Below are 17,527 nucleotides of genomic sequence, written 5' to 3'. Positions count from 1 at the left end.
CAAAGTTGGTTTCCATTCACTGGCCGGTATCGCTGGTTGCATTGGCGCCATCGACTGCACCCATGTGGAATTGGTGGTCCCACATGCCACATGGAGGTAGCGTACCGCAACCGTAAGCTACACCACTCAATCAACGTGCAAATTGTATGTGACTCAAACAAGATCATCACACATTGTTGTGCCCGATACCCCGGATCAACCCATGATTCAATGGTCCTGCGGAACTCCACGATACCACGCTACATGTAGCGACATGCAGGGCAGAGATCCTGGCTTCTCGGTGAGTCGCATGTGAGGCTCATGGAAATGCGATGTGGGTAGGTGATTGGGGGAGAGATGCATACTTCACCTGGCTGAGATGGGGGGGGAGATGCATACTTCACTTGACTGAGATGGAGGGGGAGAGATGCATACTTCACCTGGCTTATATGGGGGGGAGATGCATACTTCACTTGGCTGAGATGGGGGGGAGAGATGCATACTTCACCTCGCTGAGATGGGGGGGAGAGATGCATACTTCACCTGGCTGAGATGGGGGTTGAGAGATGCATACTTCACCTGGCTGAGATGGGGGGGAGAGATGCATACTTCACCTGGCTGAGATGGGGGGGGATGCATACTTCACCTGGCTGAGATGGGGGGAGAGATGCATACTTCACCTGGCTGAGATGGGGGGGAGAGATTCATACTTCACCTGGCTGAGATGGGGGGGAGAGATGCATACTTCATCTGGCTGAGATGGGGGGGTGCATACTTCACCTGGCTGCGAGTGCCTGAGAGAATGGACCATGCTCATACCCCAAAGCAGGCCAGACCAGACCTGACCACATAATGCAAGATGAAAGCTGCCCTACCATGTAAATGATGCAGTGTCACAACCATTCCATAGCCACCTACATGTGCACTGCACTTAATCAGACCGTATCCCCCTCAACACAATGCAGCTACAAGCAATTACTATGGCCAATACACAGCGCCAAATATCATCAACTGAAAGGACAGTCCCCCATTACTGCGTACAAAGGAGTCACATGAGGGCCAAATACATTAATACACCACTACACTGACCCAGAGGTCCAACAAAAGTGCATGTCACCATTTGTTGTGCATAGTGAGATCATCATGAGGCTGACATCAACGGTGCCAGGATGAAAGCATACAAATGACTGGACATCAGCCAGATCATGGAAACAACCATCGTGGACTAACACAGTGCATGAGCACTCACAAGGAAATGGACCCCCCTGCGCCCACTAGTTGATGGAACACACACCAGTCCATAAGAGGAATACACACATAGCAGTCACATTGTATGTCTCCATTCATGCATGGGAATGTGGTTGCAATCAGGAAATCAATGCATGCTATGGTGTCACTGATACAGGTCCCATATGATGTGATGACTTACACATATACATTGTTGCCCACATGCAGGTGATGCAGGCTATCCCTTGAAGAGGTGGCTCCTTACCACAGTCCGGAACCCAGAGAACAGGCACGAGGAGGACTACAATCGTGCACATACACGTACCCGTGTGGTGATTGCGCAGACATTTGGCCTCTTGAAGGCATGGATTCGCTGCCTCAGCAGGTCTGGTGGGGCACTCTTGTACCGCCATGAGAAGGTGGCCAAGATCGTCATGGCATGTGTCATGCTACACAATATGTGCATCAGACGGAATGTGCCCCTGCTCCCTGACGCTGAACTGCAACCACCTGACGATGAGGATGAGGATGAGGAGGGTGGGGATGGGGCAGCACCTCAGGGAGGCAGCGATGCACAGGAGGGATGTGCCATGCGTCAGACTCTGAATCAACCAATGTTTCTAGCACATATGGACGGGGATTGTGACATGGAGGTGGCACTCGGGGCACTGGGTGTGTCAGTGACATGGACACTGTAGACTGTTCACCAATAAAGCACACGTACGCAATAAACAATGTCCACACATGTGAATCATGACTTACCAAAATGGGTATTAAAGAAATATAACAAAGTGAACAAGCCCTCCAACCCACACACCCTTTCCCCCCTCCCCCCTCAACTCCCCCACACACCCTCTCCCCCCTCCCCCCTCAACTTCCCCACACACCTTCTCCCCCCTCAACTCCCCCACACACCCTCTCCCCCTCTCCCCTCAACCCCCCCACACACCCTGTTCCCCCTCCCTCCCTCAACTCCCCCACACACCCTCTCCCCCTTTCCCCCTCCCCCCTTGACTTCCCCAAACATGGTGTGCACTGGCATGCACCATTACTCCACACGGGACCAGTATGGCTGGCTGTACCTACAGCCCTCCCCCTCTACCAGCACCAGGTGCGCCCCTGTCCGATCTGCGCAGGTTCCTGCCAGACCTTCGCGCAGGGCTGGTCCTAGTTGAGCTGGCATTAGATGATGTTCCAGATTGTCCTGGCAACTGTGGTGGATGCATGGCCCGCATTGCTGCCACCATTTCCGAGAGGACATGCCGCACTGCTGCCAATGCGGCGCAAATGTCCTTTCGAGGTGGACTCGATGGCTGTTTTCAGGGATGCAGCACAATCCCGAATGTCATCCCTTGCCCAGGCACATTCCGTTATATGCTGTGTCAGCAGCCCTGTGAGCTCATCCTGGCACCTCTGAATAGCCCTGATCCCCTCTTGGCTGGTTGTAACTGGGGTGGATATGTGAGGGGTTTCCACCATGCTCTGTTCATCAGGCACAGTTGGCGTGGGGCTGAATCTTGCCACCCATGAATCACCAGGTGACAGCCCGTGCATGCTGCCGTCCTGCACGCTGCATGGGGATAGTTGTGGTGAGTGCAGGGGGCCTGTGGCAGGTGTTTTGCCATGCAGCTGTACATCTGCCTCATCGTCCGATATGGCTGCTGTGGCAGCTGTCTCACCGACTGTGCTGCTGGCAGCCGATGTATGCCCTCTGCCAATGCCTCCTGGGTGATGGTAGCTGATGTGGGTGCTGTTGTGGGTGCCGTGCTGCACATTGGTGCTGTGGCCTCTGTGGTTTTCTTGGCGTTCCGCAGTGGTGCAGGTTGGCCTCTGCCCCTTGAGGTTAAGGGGCGGTGTTCTCCCTCCTCGGCCCTGGCCTTCTTCTGTGGTGTGGCATCTTTCTCCCTGGTGTCCTCATCACCGCTGTCGGAATGTGTGCCTTTGGGGGACCAATAGAGGGAGAGGAATAGTGATGGGTCTACAGGCATCGGGCATGCATTGAGGTGGCTGCATTAATATGGAATGGTAGATGGTTACCATTGGGGGAGTGACATACAGGTTGCTTTACTTTTGGGTGGGTGATGCATGGTGGAGTCTGGGTTGGATCACATATGGGGTGCATTATGCATGTGGACAAGATGATGCTGTGCACTGCCTGTTGGCAGTCTTGTACATGTGTGTCTGGTGGACCCTGCTCTACATCATTTCAGGTGGACATCATTGTGGTGGTATTAGCATTGTTTCATTTGGGACACCTACCTGCATCGGCTGATGACGGGGCTCCTCGCTGCATATCCCCCACTCCCTCAATTGCCTCCGCCCCTATGGTGCTGGCGCATATCTCCTCCCATGGTTGCAACTTGATGGGGGAGTCCGCACCTCCGCCTGTCGCCATCCCCAGGTTGCGATTGGCGGAGAGGATGCTCCGCACACGCAAATGCAGATTGTCCGAGTGCTTACGGCAATCTTTGGGAGTGCGGGGTGTGGTGCCAACGGCACTTACTTTCTGGGCGACCTCCGCCCATATTTGTTTCTTGTGCTGCACTGCAGGGCGGGACATGTCGGTGGAGAACACGACATCAGCGCGTTCCTGCAGCATCTCTGCCAGCATGGTCAATTCCTCTCGGGAAAAAGCGCTCCTTGCGCAGGCGATCGGTGGATTTTTTAACAACTTTTGGCATGGTGAGATGCAGCAGGTGGTGTTGGAGGTGTGAGAGAGTTCTGGGGGTCAGATGGCTCCTGGTTGTGGTGGGTGGCAATGGATTGTGTTTTTAAAGATGGCCGCCGTGCTCTTTCCCATTCCTGTGCGATGACGCTACTTCCGGTTCCGCTTATTAGCGGTGACCGCTAATAGCGGTGACCGCTAATGCCGATGGCTTGGATGCTGGAGGAGCTATTTGCACTACGTACGGTGCCGGAGAGGGGGGCTTTTTTGCGGCATGGCAGTGGGGTCATTACCGGCATGGCGCAAAGCTTGTGCCCGCGTTCTCATAATAGGCCGCTTTTAGCGGTCTATTGCCAGCAAGGACACGGTACTTCCACCATGTCGGTAATGACCGGTACTTACCGCCCGGGTCGTAATGAGGCCCAATATCTCATTTCCCATATATATAACACTCTTATTCTCGCGTTATGTTTATCCCGCCACCCTCCTTTACTCACTTTTCCCTTCTCTTACTTCTTATCTTCACTCATCACCCATATGTTTTGACAACTCTCTCAGTTTTTACTCACCGCTCTCATTTTCGTCGTCCGACTCTCGGGATCGTACACCTCTTTTACCACCTCTTCAACCTTCTGTTTGATCAGCTATCTAAAACAGGGGGCATAACGAACATCAATGAAATCGCTCGATCCTCTTACTCAAACATTCTTATTAAAAACTGAGATCTTATTCACAAAACTCGTCATCAGTGACGTTAACCTACGTATGTACTAACACCATCCTATGTGGTAAACTACAAAAACCTATGGGTGATTGGCTCTGACGGAACATCTAAGTATACAATCCATACTAGTCTAAAAAAGTGTGAATATGTGATTGGTTACTTAACATCAGGTGAGGCAACTAAGCCCTCCCCTAAAAATGACCACTATGAACGTCACTAAATACACAACGTCCCATTGGTTTACACAACTATAGGACCCCTAAATACGCAGTTGTCTACAATTGGTTGGCACTCTAACCTCTGTCAGTACTTTTCCATCTACGTCTAGCAGCATGCAGGCTGGCCATCAAGGTGCTGGTGAGCTCGCCTTAACCATTGCTTCCCATCAATTAGCATATCAATCCATCATTGCCTCAGTGGTCTACCGTCAATTAGATTTTGAAGCTTAGTCTTGAGAGTGTTCTTAGCTCTGAGAAATTCAGGGGGGGAAATCACAATCTTCCCTCATGCGTAGGTGTGACCATCTCGTTCGTCCAACTTCATCCTTCCACGTGACTAGAGACCATGGAATCGAGCCTTTTGGTGCATTTAATATTATTTTTTAATAGACCTCTAACATCTTCCTTGTTATGTTCATGCCTTCTGAACAGGAATTTTGTTCTTTCACACAATTTGTATCTACTGTCAGTTTGCTCCAGTTTGATAAGACTTTGGCTTCTTTAGCTCACCCAGCCTTGTCTGTTGACATTCACTTTGTAATTCAATTTTCTTTTTAACTGCGACACACTAGAAATGAGGCCTTCTTGCTATTATCCAGCACTGCTATAATGCGTAGTGGAAACATCCATCCTTTACTTGTCCATATGCATATATGTATATTGGGGCTTGCCGCAATCTATTCACTATAAAGCTAGACTTAAGATTACTTCATCTGCTTGCATTTCTTTTGCATCTGTACACATGTAAAATGACTCAATGTCTTCCTCTGTTTCTGTGGCATAAGCTTCTTCACCTTGATCCCAAGATGCCACTTATCTTTTATACTTTCTTGATGCTATATAGAATATCTGCATTCTCTGGTCTCTGCATCTCTTCTAGGTGCGTCAATTCAGCTCTGTGTGATGGTTACTTGGCGATGGTTGGTGACGTTCGTTACAATTCTTCCTTGCCGTTTATTTACTCTGCTTCTTCAGGAATCTTATTTAAACAACCATCATATCTCTTTGTATGTAGATATGGATTCCTCAATGGGAACCTTGCTCCAAAGTTCCCTCTGGCCTTTGCCGTTCCAACTGCTCTGTATATAACACATACTCTGGTTTCCAACATGCAGGTGAAAGGGGCGGAACGGTTGAGGTGAGGGTACTTGGGGTTACTTGGCTCCTCCTCTACACTATCCTTTGGATCCATTTTGAGGAGGATGAAGAAGATGACAACGTTATACCCTTCAGGTATGAATGTTTTACAATGCCTAATGTCCCAGAAGAGTTCATCTCTGATCAAACTTGTTTAGAGGACTTAGCTACTTGCCTTAAGGAAGCCAGTGGCTTGGACACCTGTCCTGTGGTGGAATCTGACACTTCTGACATAGCTGCTCATCCTAATGCAGCATACATAACAGTTATGAATAAAGTCACAAAATGTTTGTGTTGGGGTGCCCTGAAAACACCTAGTTCAGGATGATCTTACAGACATCCTTGATAAAGGCCAACCAAAGGAACCTGTGCTTCCTTTTCATTCAGCTCTCAGAATCCCCATATTGGTGAATTGGCAAAACGCAGAGACCATTCCTGCTGTGAATAAGGAGTTGGTAAGGAAATACAGACCCTCATCCATTGAGCCTGACTTTCTCACCAGGCATCCTACTCCAAAATGTTTCATAGTACAGGCAGCTGCTTCCACTTCAAGGACAGCTGCTTATCCAACCATCCCATCTGATAGGGATGATACATAATACAATGCTTTAGCTAAGATGGTATTCTTTGCATTGAGCATGGCTCTCAACCTCAGCTTACCATTTCTGTCGCCCGATATCCCAGTAATACCGAGATATTACGGGAGGAGGTGGAATGGTAAATTCCCATTCCCATGGAGTGCAATTGGACTTCATGGGAATGGGAACACTGAAGCACCGGCACCCTTATTAACGGTGCCGGTGCTTCAGTGATTTATTTGCCTGAGCGACTGGCATGTCAGGCCTGCTGGTAGTTCACAGCCCCTGCCGGTGAACACGCTACCGGCACCTTATTTCCAGACCAGCTTACACGTAATGAGGGCCATACACTCTTTGGAATGTTATTTCCCAGGCAACAGAAAATGTACCTGAACGAGAGATGAGAGAGGGTTTCAATTACATCATCAGTGATGGTAAGGAGACGTCATGCACTCTCAACAATCAGGACTTGACACATCAGACTCTTTTGGCCAATGGTTATGCATATCCAGATTTTCTCCTGATGTCCAGTCAAGACTAGTGGACATGCCCTTTGATGGGTCAAACCAAACGCTGATGACAGCTTGGAGACGTCTTAGGATTCTAAGGTGGCTGCAAAATCTCTAGGAGCAGTCATTTGTCAGCCACAACAACAGCTGCATCTGCCTATGCAAGCTTGGAGAGGACCGTCCTTTTCGGTATTACTCAAGGTTTGGACAAAGAGGAAGAGGTCAGGCTAGCCAAAGAGGGCAAATGTGTCCAATTGTGTCTCCCTCTCCTTCCCACTCTCCTCACCTGATCGGTAATCCTCCAATTCTTCTGTATTGAGATGCCGACGTGAGCAGAAGTCTCTCTTCGTAGCCGAAGACACTTGTCTACCACGAGAGGAAGCCACAGTGAATGCTTAAACAAGCAGTCCTGGGACTCCTCTCCCGGAGCAGGCGATAAGGGAAAAAGCCTTAACGGCAGAAAAAACCCTTGTAAGTAATGAGGCCAAACAGGAGTCTTCCAAGGAGATTGATGGTACGTAGGCTCCAGTGGTAGCGGAAGAGTGGTTGGTCGGCTTCTGAGGCTTGGAGGAGGCAGACGTGAGCTGATAGGGGCGGAGACCAAGAAGCCCTCGCTCCGCAAGAAGGAGTAGCGAGAGAGACTCGTGCCGGCGGTCCGAGTGAGCCGCGGGAACCGAAGGAAAGCCAAAGCAAAACTAAAGAGAGGAGAGAGAGAGAGAGAGCGAGAGAGAGGGAGAAAAAGCCTCGCCAGAAGCTAGGAGAGGCGAAAGGAATATCGCGGAAAAAGCCGCGAGACGGAAAAACTAGCGTTCTCACCCAAAAGCAGGAAGCAAAAGATACGGGGGTTGCAACGCAGCGATCGCTGGGAGTGAGAGGCTGAAGTACCTCCCAGCGACTGCCATGTTGCCGGAGAGCTAGACCGAGACTGCACGTCGCGGAAACAACGTGCTGGAACTACGGTCTGAGCCGGAGCCACCAGTGCGGAAGTATCCGCCAATCGGCCCGGCTACGTACGACAGTATGCCCTCTCACAAAGCAAACCCCCCCAGGCTTTCCTGGAAAACATCGATGGAAACCACTCAACAACCGGGGGGCATGAATGTGGGAGACCGGTTCCCAAGAGTCCTCCGACTCCGGGTAACCCTTCCACGAGACCAAGTATTCTAAACGTCCCCTGTAGAATCTGGAGTCACGAATGGCCGAAACTTCGTATTCCTTCGTACTTCCAGAACCTTGAACTTGCAGACGGGGAAGGGATCTTAGGTGAGGATCCGGAACAAAAGGTTTGAGAAGGGAGAAGTGAAAAACAGGATGAATGCGACTGAGAGTGGGAGGCAATTTCAATCTGAAAGAGACAGGGTTGATCTTAGATAGAATAGAAAAATGTCCCAAAAAGCGAGGAGAAAGTTTGGAAGGGTGAACCCATCGAGGCAGAAATTTAGTAGAGAGCCACACCTTGTCTCCCTCCTTCCAATCGGGACAGCCCTGCCGACGTTTATCCGCATGTTACTTGTTTCGGATTCTGCTCCTTTTCAGACTGAATTCAGCAGTCCTATGTGCCTCCGCAATGGACTGAAGCACTGCTTCTGCAGTGGGAGAGTTAGTAGGAACTGAAATCATGGGAAAAATGGATTGAGGATGCACTCCATACGTGCAAAAAAAAGGAGTAAGACCTATCGCGGAATGTGTAGAATTGTTGTACGTAAATTCCGCTGTGGGTAACAATGACACCCAGTTGTCTTGATGTTGGTTGGTATAACATCTCAGATATTGCTCCAAGGTGGCATTCAGTCGTTCCGTCTGCCCATTCGACTGAGGGTGGAACCAGAAGAAAGCGCTCTCTCCATGCCCACTCTAGAACACAAAGCCTTCCAGAAGTTTGAGATGAACTGACTACCTCGATCGGAAATGATCTTGTCAGGTAAGCCATGTAGTCGAAAAACATCTCGTGTGAAGGTCTCTGCCATCTGAGTGGCGGTAGGTAAGCCAGGTAGCGGGGAAAAATGTGCCAATTTAGTGAAAGTATCTATCGTCACCATAATGCAAGTGCAGGATTCGGACTCTGGTAGATCCACAATGAAATCGGTAGAGATGAGACCCCATGGGCGTGTAGGCATCTCTGGTTGGGTCAGCAAACCTAAGGGCTTGCCAGATGGATATTTCGCTCTGGCACATATTGGACAGGCCTTGATATAATCCTTAACCTCTCCTTTCAATTCAGGCCAGAAGAACCTTCTTGCAATAAGTTCAGTAGTGTTATGCACTCCTCTGTGACCCGCGGTAAGTGGATCATGGCCCAAATGAATGATCTTCTTACGCCAAGGGCCTTCTGGAATGTACAGTTGGTTACCGTAAAACACTAAACCTTCCTTCTCGGTATATTTCCCTCCTCGTAACCTAAGAAACTTTGGCCTTTCAGATGCCAACGCGGTCTTCACTTCTTGAAAGAAAACATTGACAAGACCCAGGATCTTGTTTCTCCTGAACATAGCTTCTCGAGAATGAGGGATAAAGTCTCCAGGAACCTCCTTCCTTGACAAGGCATCTGCGACCTAATTCGAGGTACCTGGTAGATAGGTGATATGAAAGTCGTATTGGGCAAAAAAATAAGCCCATCGGGCTTGCCTTGAATTAACGCACTCCATGTTTTGTAATGCCTTGAGATTCTTATGGTCTCTCCTAATGAGAAAAGGATGTCACGCACCCATCAGTAAATGTCGCCAATCTTCACATGCCAGCTTCATGGCGAGTAGTTCCTTTTCTAGAACCAAATAGTTGAGTTGGCTGGGAGACAAAGTCTTCGAGAGATAGGCGACTGGATGTTCCACACCATCATAGGTTTGCAAAAGAACTGCCCCTATAGCCATGGCAGAGGCGTCAGTCTCAACCATGAACTGTCGGTCTTGATCCGGATGTCGAAGATTCGGAGCGGAACAGAACAATCTTTTTAAGTTCCTAAAACCATGTTCAGCTTCGGGTGACCATAGGAAAGGCCCTGAATCTTTCCTCAAGAGTCTTGTAATGGGAAGTACTATCTCTGAGAAATTTGGAATTAACCTCCTGTAGAAATTTGAGAGACCAAGAAATCTTTGTACCTCCTTTACATTGTCTGGGGAGGACCAATCGAGTATAGCAGCGACCTTGCCTGAATCCATGGAAATCCCTTCTTCCGAGAGAATGTATCCGAGATAGTGAACGGAGGAGACTACAAAAACGCACTTCTCGGGTTTGGCCAGAAGCTTATAACGTTGAAGGCGCTCCAGTACTTGAGTAACATGAATGATATGGGATTCCAAATCGGATGAGTAAATCAGAATGTCATCCAGATAGGTGATGACCGTAACCAGTAGTAGATCAGAAAATAATCGATCCATGAATCGCTGAAAAATGGTCGGGGCATTTACCAATCCGAATGGCATTACTTTGTATTCGTATAATCCGAACGGGGTGCGAAAGGCCGTCTTCCATTCATCTCCCTTGGCAATGCGAAGCAAATGGTATGCGTTCCGAAGGTCTAGTTTGGTGAAAATACAGGCCCCCTGTACGGCCTCTATGATCTCTGATATGAGCGGCATGGGATAGCGGTCTCTGATTGTAACCTTATTAAGTCCTCTGTAATCTATGCAAGGATGCAAATCGGTGGAGTCTTTCTTTCTTATGAAAAACAAAGAAGCTCCTGCCGGGGACTTGGAAGGTTGAATAAGGCCGTTTTGCAAATTGGTATCCAAGTAGTTCCTTAATACCTGTCTCTCAGTTTGGGTTAAGGAAAACATCTGCTGAAAGGAACCAAAGCATTAGGTTCTAGCTCCAAAGTGCAATCCTCAGGCCTGTGTGGAGGCAGATCCGCAGGTATAGTTTCCTTGAAGACCTCCTGGTAGGGTAAACAATAATGTGGTAATGCGTGGACTCCCACATGGTCACTTGTTAACACCGTCGAAGTAAGGTGATCACTCTGGAGTGATCCTGAGAGACAATGTTGTCTGCAGAACAGAGACAAAAAACTCAACTGATTGCTAGTCCAGTTTACCTGAGGATTGTGTTTGCGAAGCCAGGTAATTCCTAAAATTATAGGGAAGTGCGCTGCTCTGATGATATCGAATTTGAGCACTTCTCTATGTTGGAAGATGGTGACTCCTAGTTCCTCCGTGGTATGGGTTATAAGACCCAAAGAGAGGGGAGATCCGTCCACACCCTCTACCTTCTGATCCTATTTGCGGGCTACCCTATGAAGGCCCACCTTCTCTGCCCAGAGAGTGTCCACAAAGTTTCCGGCCGCCCCACTATCCAGGAGGGCTAGGGCATCTATAGACCTTCCCCGGGATTCAATCCGTACAGGAATAACCATCAACCTGGAATCCTCTAAAGTGTTGGGAGCTGCAATGGAGAGAGAAACATAGGGACTAAATAGGTTGCAAGTTGATCCTCGGAACCAAGTCCCTACTGGCGCCGAGGAGGTTTGTTTCCCTGTGATCTGGATGGAACCACCAGACAATCTTTAAGCTGGTGCTGCTCAGACCCACAATAGGCACAAAGTCCCTTTTCCTTTCTCCGTCTTCGCTCAGCAAATGAAAGAGGACCCCTGGTAGCTCGGATCTGCATTGGCTCTTCAAGGGAGTGGGAGGAGGAGTGAGAAGAAGACGTAGATGTATTGGATGCATGAGGGCTTGTCGCGACGCGATGTTTGCGGCGTTCTGCTCGGCGTTCCTGAAGACGATATTCAATCTACAATGTGGATGATAGCAGATCGGCAAAAGTCGGTGGTCGGGAGGACCTGGCAAGCTCGTCCTTGATCTCTTCTCTTAGGCCCCTTCTGAATATGGCGTACTGGGCTTGCTCCGGCCAACCCGCTCCTGCCGCCAGAGTCTTGAATCGGGATATATAAGTTAGAACATCTGAGGCCTCTTGCCGTACATCCAACAAGTCCTTGCATGCAGTGAAGGTTAGTTCCGGTCTCTCAAAGGTCTGTTGCAGTAATGCCTGAAACCCGGCAAAGTCATGCAATATGGGATTGGCACTGGTCACCAATGGCGTGGCCCAAGCAAGGGCGTTACCAGTCATGTTTGAGATCAAAAAGCCTACCTTGGATTGATCAGTAGCAAAGGAACGAGGCCTAAATGTAAAGTACACCACACAAGCCTCCATAACTTCTTTTATCTTCTTTGGCGAACCATCAAACTTCCCCGAAGGGAGTGACATAATCGGGAGTTCAGCAGGCAGAACCTCCCGAGTCGTGGCAAGTTGTCGTAGAACCACGTTTTCAGCCTTAACCGTCTGTAATTCTTGTGACAAGCTCTGAACCGCCTTCCAGAGTTCCTGGATCTGTTCTTTGGCCGACATTGTGTTCTCTTGGCGTTGCAAACTGTCCAATGGTGTCTCACTCTCCTCCCCACTCTCCTCACCTGATCGGTAATCCTCCAATTCTTCTGTATTGAGATGCCGACGTGAGCAGAAGTCTCTCTTCGTAGCCGAAGACACTTGTCTACCACGAGAGGAAGCCACAGTGAATGCTTGAAACAAGCAGTCCTGGGACTCCTCTCCCGGAGCAGGCGACAAAGGGAAAAAGCCTTGACGGCAGAAAAAACCCTTGTAAGTAATGAGGCCAAACAGGAGTCTTCCAAGGAGATTGATGGTGCGTAGGCTCCAGTGGTAGCGGAAGAGTGGTTGGTCGGCTTCTGAGTCTTGGAGGAGGCAGACGTGAGCTGATAGGGGCGGAGACCAAGAAGCCCTCGCTCCGCAAGAAGGAGTAGCGAGAGAGACTCGTGCCGGCGGCCCGAGTGAGCCGCGGAACCGAAGGAAAGCCAAAGCAAAACTAAAGAGAGGAGAGAGAGAGAAAGAGCGAGAGAGAGAAAAAGCCTCGCCAGAAGCTAGGAGAGGCGAAAGGAATAGCGCGGAAAAAGCCGCGAGGCAGAAAAACTAGCGTTCTCACCCAAAAGCAGGAAGCAAAAGCTACGGGGGTTGCAACGCAGCGATCGCTGGGAGTGAGAGGCTGAAGTACCTCCCAGCGACCGCCATGTTGCCGGAGAGCTAGCCCGAGACTGCACGTCGCGGAAACAACGTGCTGGAACTACGGTCTGCGCCGGAGCCTCCAATGCGGAAGTATCTGCCAATCGGCCCGGCTGCGTACGACAAAATGAGAATGTTACATGCCTCTAGAGTCTTTGGAGGAAAAACTGCACATGCAGCCACCTCCTCACTGCTCCTCTGCCAGAGCCACAACCCCAAACCCTCTCTGAACACTTTGCTTACAGAATCCCAGTGGAATGCAGGTTGACCCAGCATCTGAAAGAATGGCGTTGCATTACTTCAGATGCATGGGCACTTCAGACAGTACCCAAGGATGCTGTCTCCCATTTCTGAAAATACCTCCTGAGCCTTCTGGGCTTGGGGTTCATTCTGCCTGCTAATCATGCAATGGATGCTAGGATTGCTATGAGGGATGCCATAAATTTAATTTGCACTCTAATGCTGAGTGCTGTCCGTGGCTCAAACTTCACTGGACCTCCTACATACTATTGGCCTTTTTTTCCACTCTTAAAAATGGCCGCCGTGTTCGAGAGCACTGGGCTTCCTTCTGCTTTCCTGATGTCGTACCCGTGATTGGCTGCAAACTGAGCCTTTTACACCAATCCTGAGAGCCGACAGGCGAACGCCAGCCCCCAACCCAAAGGCTCACTCTAAAGGCCCTATCTGTACCTGTCCGGGCCTTGAGGGCTCTGATGAGCCCCCTAAGCCTATGCTCCATCCCCTCTTTGCCTTATTAAACAGATATACAGCATGCTGCCAACCACCCCACAAACTTACGCCTCAGGAACTTTGCTGTTCACTCAAGAAAACCGTGAGTTATGTCTTGGACAATGCTATGCTATTTCACTAACTCCCAACACGGGTGATCTTAGATGTGTCTATGGTATTCTTCCCTTCTATGCCTTAGTGTATCCCTTCTCTCTAATGCATTCCTGTGCTGTTTTAAACTTGAATTTAGGCATGCTTCCTCAACTGCTTCTGGCTTTTCCCCCTCTGCCCATCGATAGCTTCCTGTCCACCGCTAACATCACCACCTTGTTATGCATGCCTTAAAGTGCCTTGCTTTAAAAAAAGAAAATCTTTTTAGGTGCTTTCACATCTGTGCAGCCATATTCTTTTTTTGTGCTTATAGTGCTTGCTAAAAAAATCGAATTTAGATGCTTTTACATCTGTGCAGCCATATTAGTTTCTTGAGCTTAGAGTACCTTGTTAAAACAATTAAATTTATTTATTTTAATGTGATACAGTCTTTTAAACAAAAACTTTACACATAAATCCGGAAATAAATTCTTATTACAATAATGTAAAACAACAACTTAGAATAAAACAACCGATTATATAATGTGAACCTAAAAGAGGAAATATATTTAAAATATTCATTTGCATTTCATTGTTACAAATTTCGAATTTCATGGGTCACAAACACCTTTACGTTTTCACATAACTTCGTATGACAACTCATTTCCTACTGCTATTTACCAGGAGGTTGGCCTTTCCACCTGTTTCAGATTTCAAGTTTTCCCTTAACCATATACCATACTCTATATAGAGCCAGATGTAGACTGGGATTCGAAGTATTGATACATATATTCCAGAAGTCTTTAGATTTGATATGGTCAAGATTATGTACATATCTACTGTAGTGTTTTATATAAATTAAGCTTAGTCTAGGGCATAAAGTGAGGACATGTCTCGCAGTTTCAAGTGAGGCTTTGTTCTTACAAATCCTACAAAAGCGCTCGATTTTGGGGATGGCCCATTGCGGGCCCAGCCCCGTTAGAGTAGGAAGGTGGTTGATACGTAGAAGTAATAGAAAGCGTCTCAGATTATTCGAAGGGCAAAGGTTTAAATATCTTTGAGCCCTACCAAAAGTGTATAGTACATGAGATGTGAACCCATAGCTGTGAAGACTCGCTAGATGTCTAAAATTATTCTGCCAATCCCAGATTTTAAGACGTTCCGCCATTTGGGCTTTTAGATGTTCATAATTATCTCCCCAATTAGGGGTCCATTCAATCATCTCAGATAGGTTAGTCATTTCTCTCACAAAACAGACCTGCTTATTCCCAACAATGTCTTCTTTTACCGTCCTCAGGAGAGGGTTAATCGGGGAGACCTGCACCTTAATGTAAATTTCTGCTCTTTTCTTTAATACCAGAGCTTTTAGGGAAGTTAAGCCCAACTCTAATCTTAGAATTGCCATTGGTATTCCCTGTGGCAGACCCAGCAGCTTACGCCAAAAACGACCCTCCAATACCTGAAGCCAATCCAGATCTATATGGACTAGAGCTTCCAGCCCGTAGGTTACCATAGGAGTTAGGCACTGGATATAGAGTTGGCGGGCTGCCCACACAGAGTATCCACTTTTATTGCGCGTGAACTGACATATCATGGAAGTTAATTGTGCTGCTTTTATTTTACGGGCTTGAACACAGGAATGGAAATTTCTCTTACAATCAAATTCAACTCCCAGGTATTTATAGCAGTGGGTGTATTGAATTTCCTGTCCTCTTACTATCATTCTAGGGCTGTTCACTTTGCCATGACTATACAGGATCAATTCAGTTTTCGTTTGGTTAATTGTGAGTTCGTTCTCCTCCGCATATTCCCAGAGCCGCTTAGCCGAGCGTAAGATGCCACTGAATGTGTGGTCGAAAATGACCACATCATCCGCATAGGCCAGGACTAAGCAGTGCTGAGCACCAACTTTTGGAGGGCAATTACTCACAGTTCCCAGACACTCAGGGATGTCTGAGATGAACAAATTATATAATATGGGTGCAGTGACACATCCCTGTTTCACTCCTCTAGTTTGCTCTACCGCCCTAGTAGTGGAACCACTTCCGTCCAGCCTCAACTGTACAGAAGTGTTATGATGTAATAGTTGTAGATAATAGAGCAATCCTTCAGGGCACGCCAGGCTCCTAAGCTTCCTCCATAACTTCTCTCTATTCACCGTATGAAACGCAGCCTTAAAATCAATATATAAGGCATACAGAGGCGGGTTGTTCGGGGATAAGGCTTTATCTCTGAGGCTATTCATAATATAAAGATTCTGGACAGTAGAATAACCGATTCTGAATCCACTTTGGTAGCGGTCCAGAATCCCTTCCTTCTCTGCCCAGCACTGTAGTTTCTGCAATAATAGGGAGGCAAATAATTTGCCAGAACAATCTAACATGGAGAGCAAACGATAATTACCAGGATCCGACCTGTTACCTTTTTTAAATACCGGCACTAAGATTGCTCTTTGCCATGTCTCTGGAATTATCCCGTCCTCTAGGACTTTTTCAAAAAGAATTTTCAGAAAATTAGCCCAGAAGACTGGATTTCTCTTCATAAGAAGATTGGAGAGACCGTTTGGGCCCGGGGTTCGAGAGGCTTTAAGTTTGGTAATCTTGTCTATCAGATCTTCCAAATGGACAGGAAACAACTCAGGGTCATGGTAAGCAGTAGCACATATTGCAGGATACGCTACCGTCGTGCCATTGCGTGTCTCCAGGAAATTAACCCATTCCTCGGCATCAATTGGGTTAATCTGGGGGCTTACCCTATTCCCCCTAGCTTCTCCCAGAAGTGCCCAGATGTTCCGGGCATTTCTTGAACAGATAGTTCTCACAGTTTTTTGCCAATTAGCCAATTTCTGCGATCTTTTCCAGTATTTTAACCATGTCCTATATCTGTTTTTTACCTCTCTGACCTTGGTATGTATATCCATGATAGGGTATGTATTAGTTCTAATTCTACGTATATCCCTTCTCAGGGTCCGTTTAGCATCCCGAATTGTCTTATCATAAACCTCTATCGCGCCCCGTTCATTAATGACAAATGATGATTTTCTTGTTACATATTTAGCTGTGAAATTGTAAATCCATCCTTCTAAGTCTTCAGCTGTAGACTTGACAAACTTAGTATGATAATCATTATTCCACTCACCACAATCGCGACAGGCTTTCAATATATTTTTCTCAGACCAAATAAATCGCGAACAGGCATGGTTAACCAACAGGTTTCCTACCGCTGTTCTTGGGGGAGAATCAAAAGCACAATCCAAACTCAGACTTAAGCCTCTGTGATCACTCCAGTCATTATCTATAACTACCATGTCATTAACTAAGGATGCCACCTCAGGGCTGATGAAACAGTAATCTAGGGTGCGACAAGCAACACCTGCTCTCCAGGTGAAATGTCCCGGGCGGTCGCTCATCGTTCGACCGTTCAGGCATTCCAATTCCCAGCTTTTCGTAAAACACATCCACTTCTCCCCTTCGACATCACTGAGATCTTGAAACATGAGGGGGTGCGGGTGTAAACGCTTATTATTAGTCGTTCCTCCTTCCCCTTTCATAGAGCAATTAAAGTCCCCAGCAAGAACAATGAAACTATTTTGACATTCATTAGTCCACTCGATAAAGAGATCATGCAGTTTGTCTTGTATTTGATCGCTCTTTGATGCATCATAGGGG

This window comes from Ambystoma mexicanum, chromosome 13 (genome assembly GCF_040938575.1).
Source record: "Ambystoma mexicanum isolate Mex_15411 chromosome 13, UKY_AmexF1_1, whole genome shotgun sequence".
NCBI classification, from domain to species: Eukaryota; Metazoa; Chordata; class Amphibia; order Caudata; family Ambystomatidae; genus Ambystoma; species Ambystoma mexicanum.
This window is presented reverse-complemented; position numbering follows the sequence as displayed.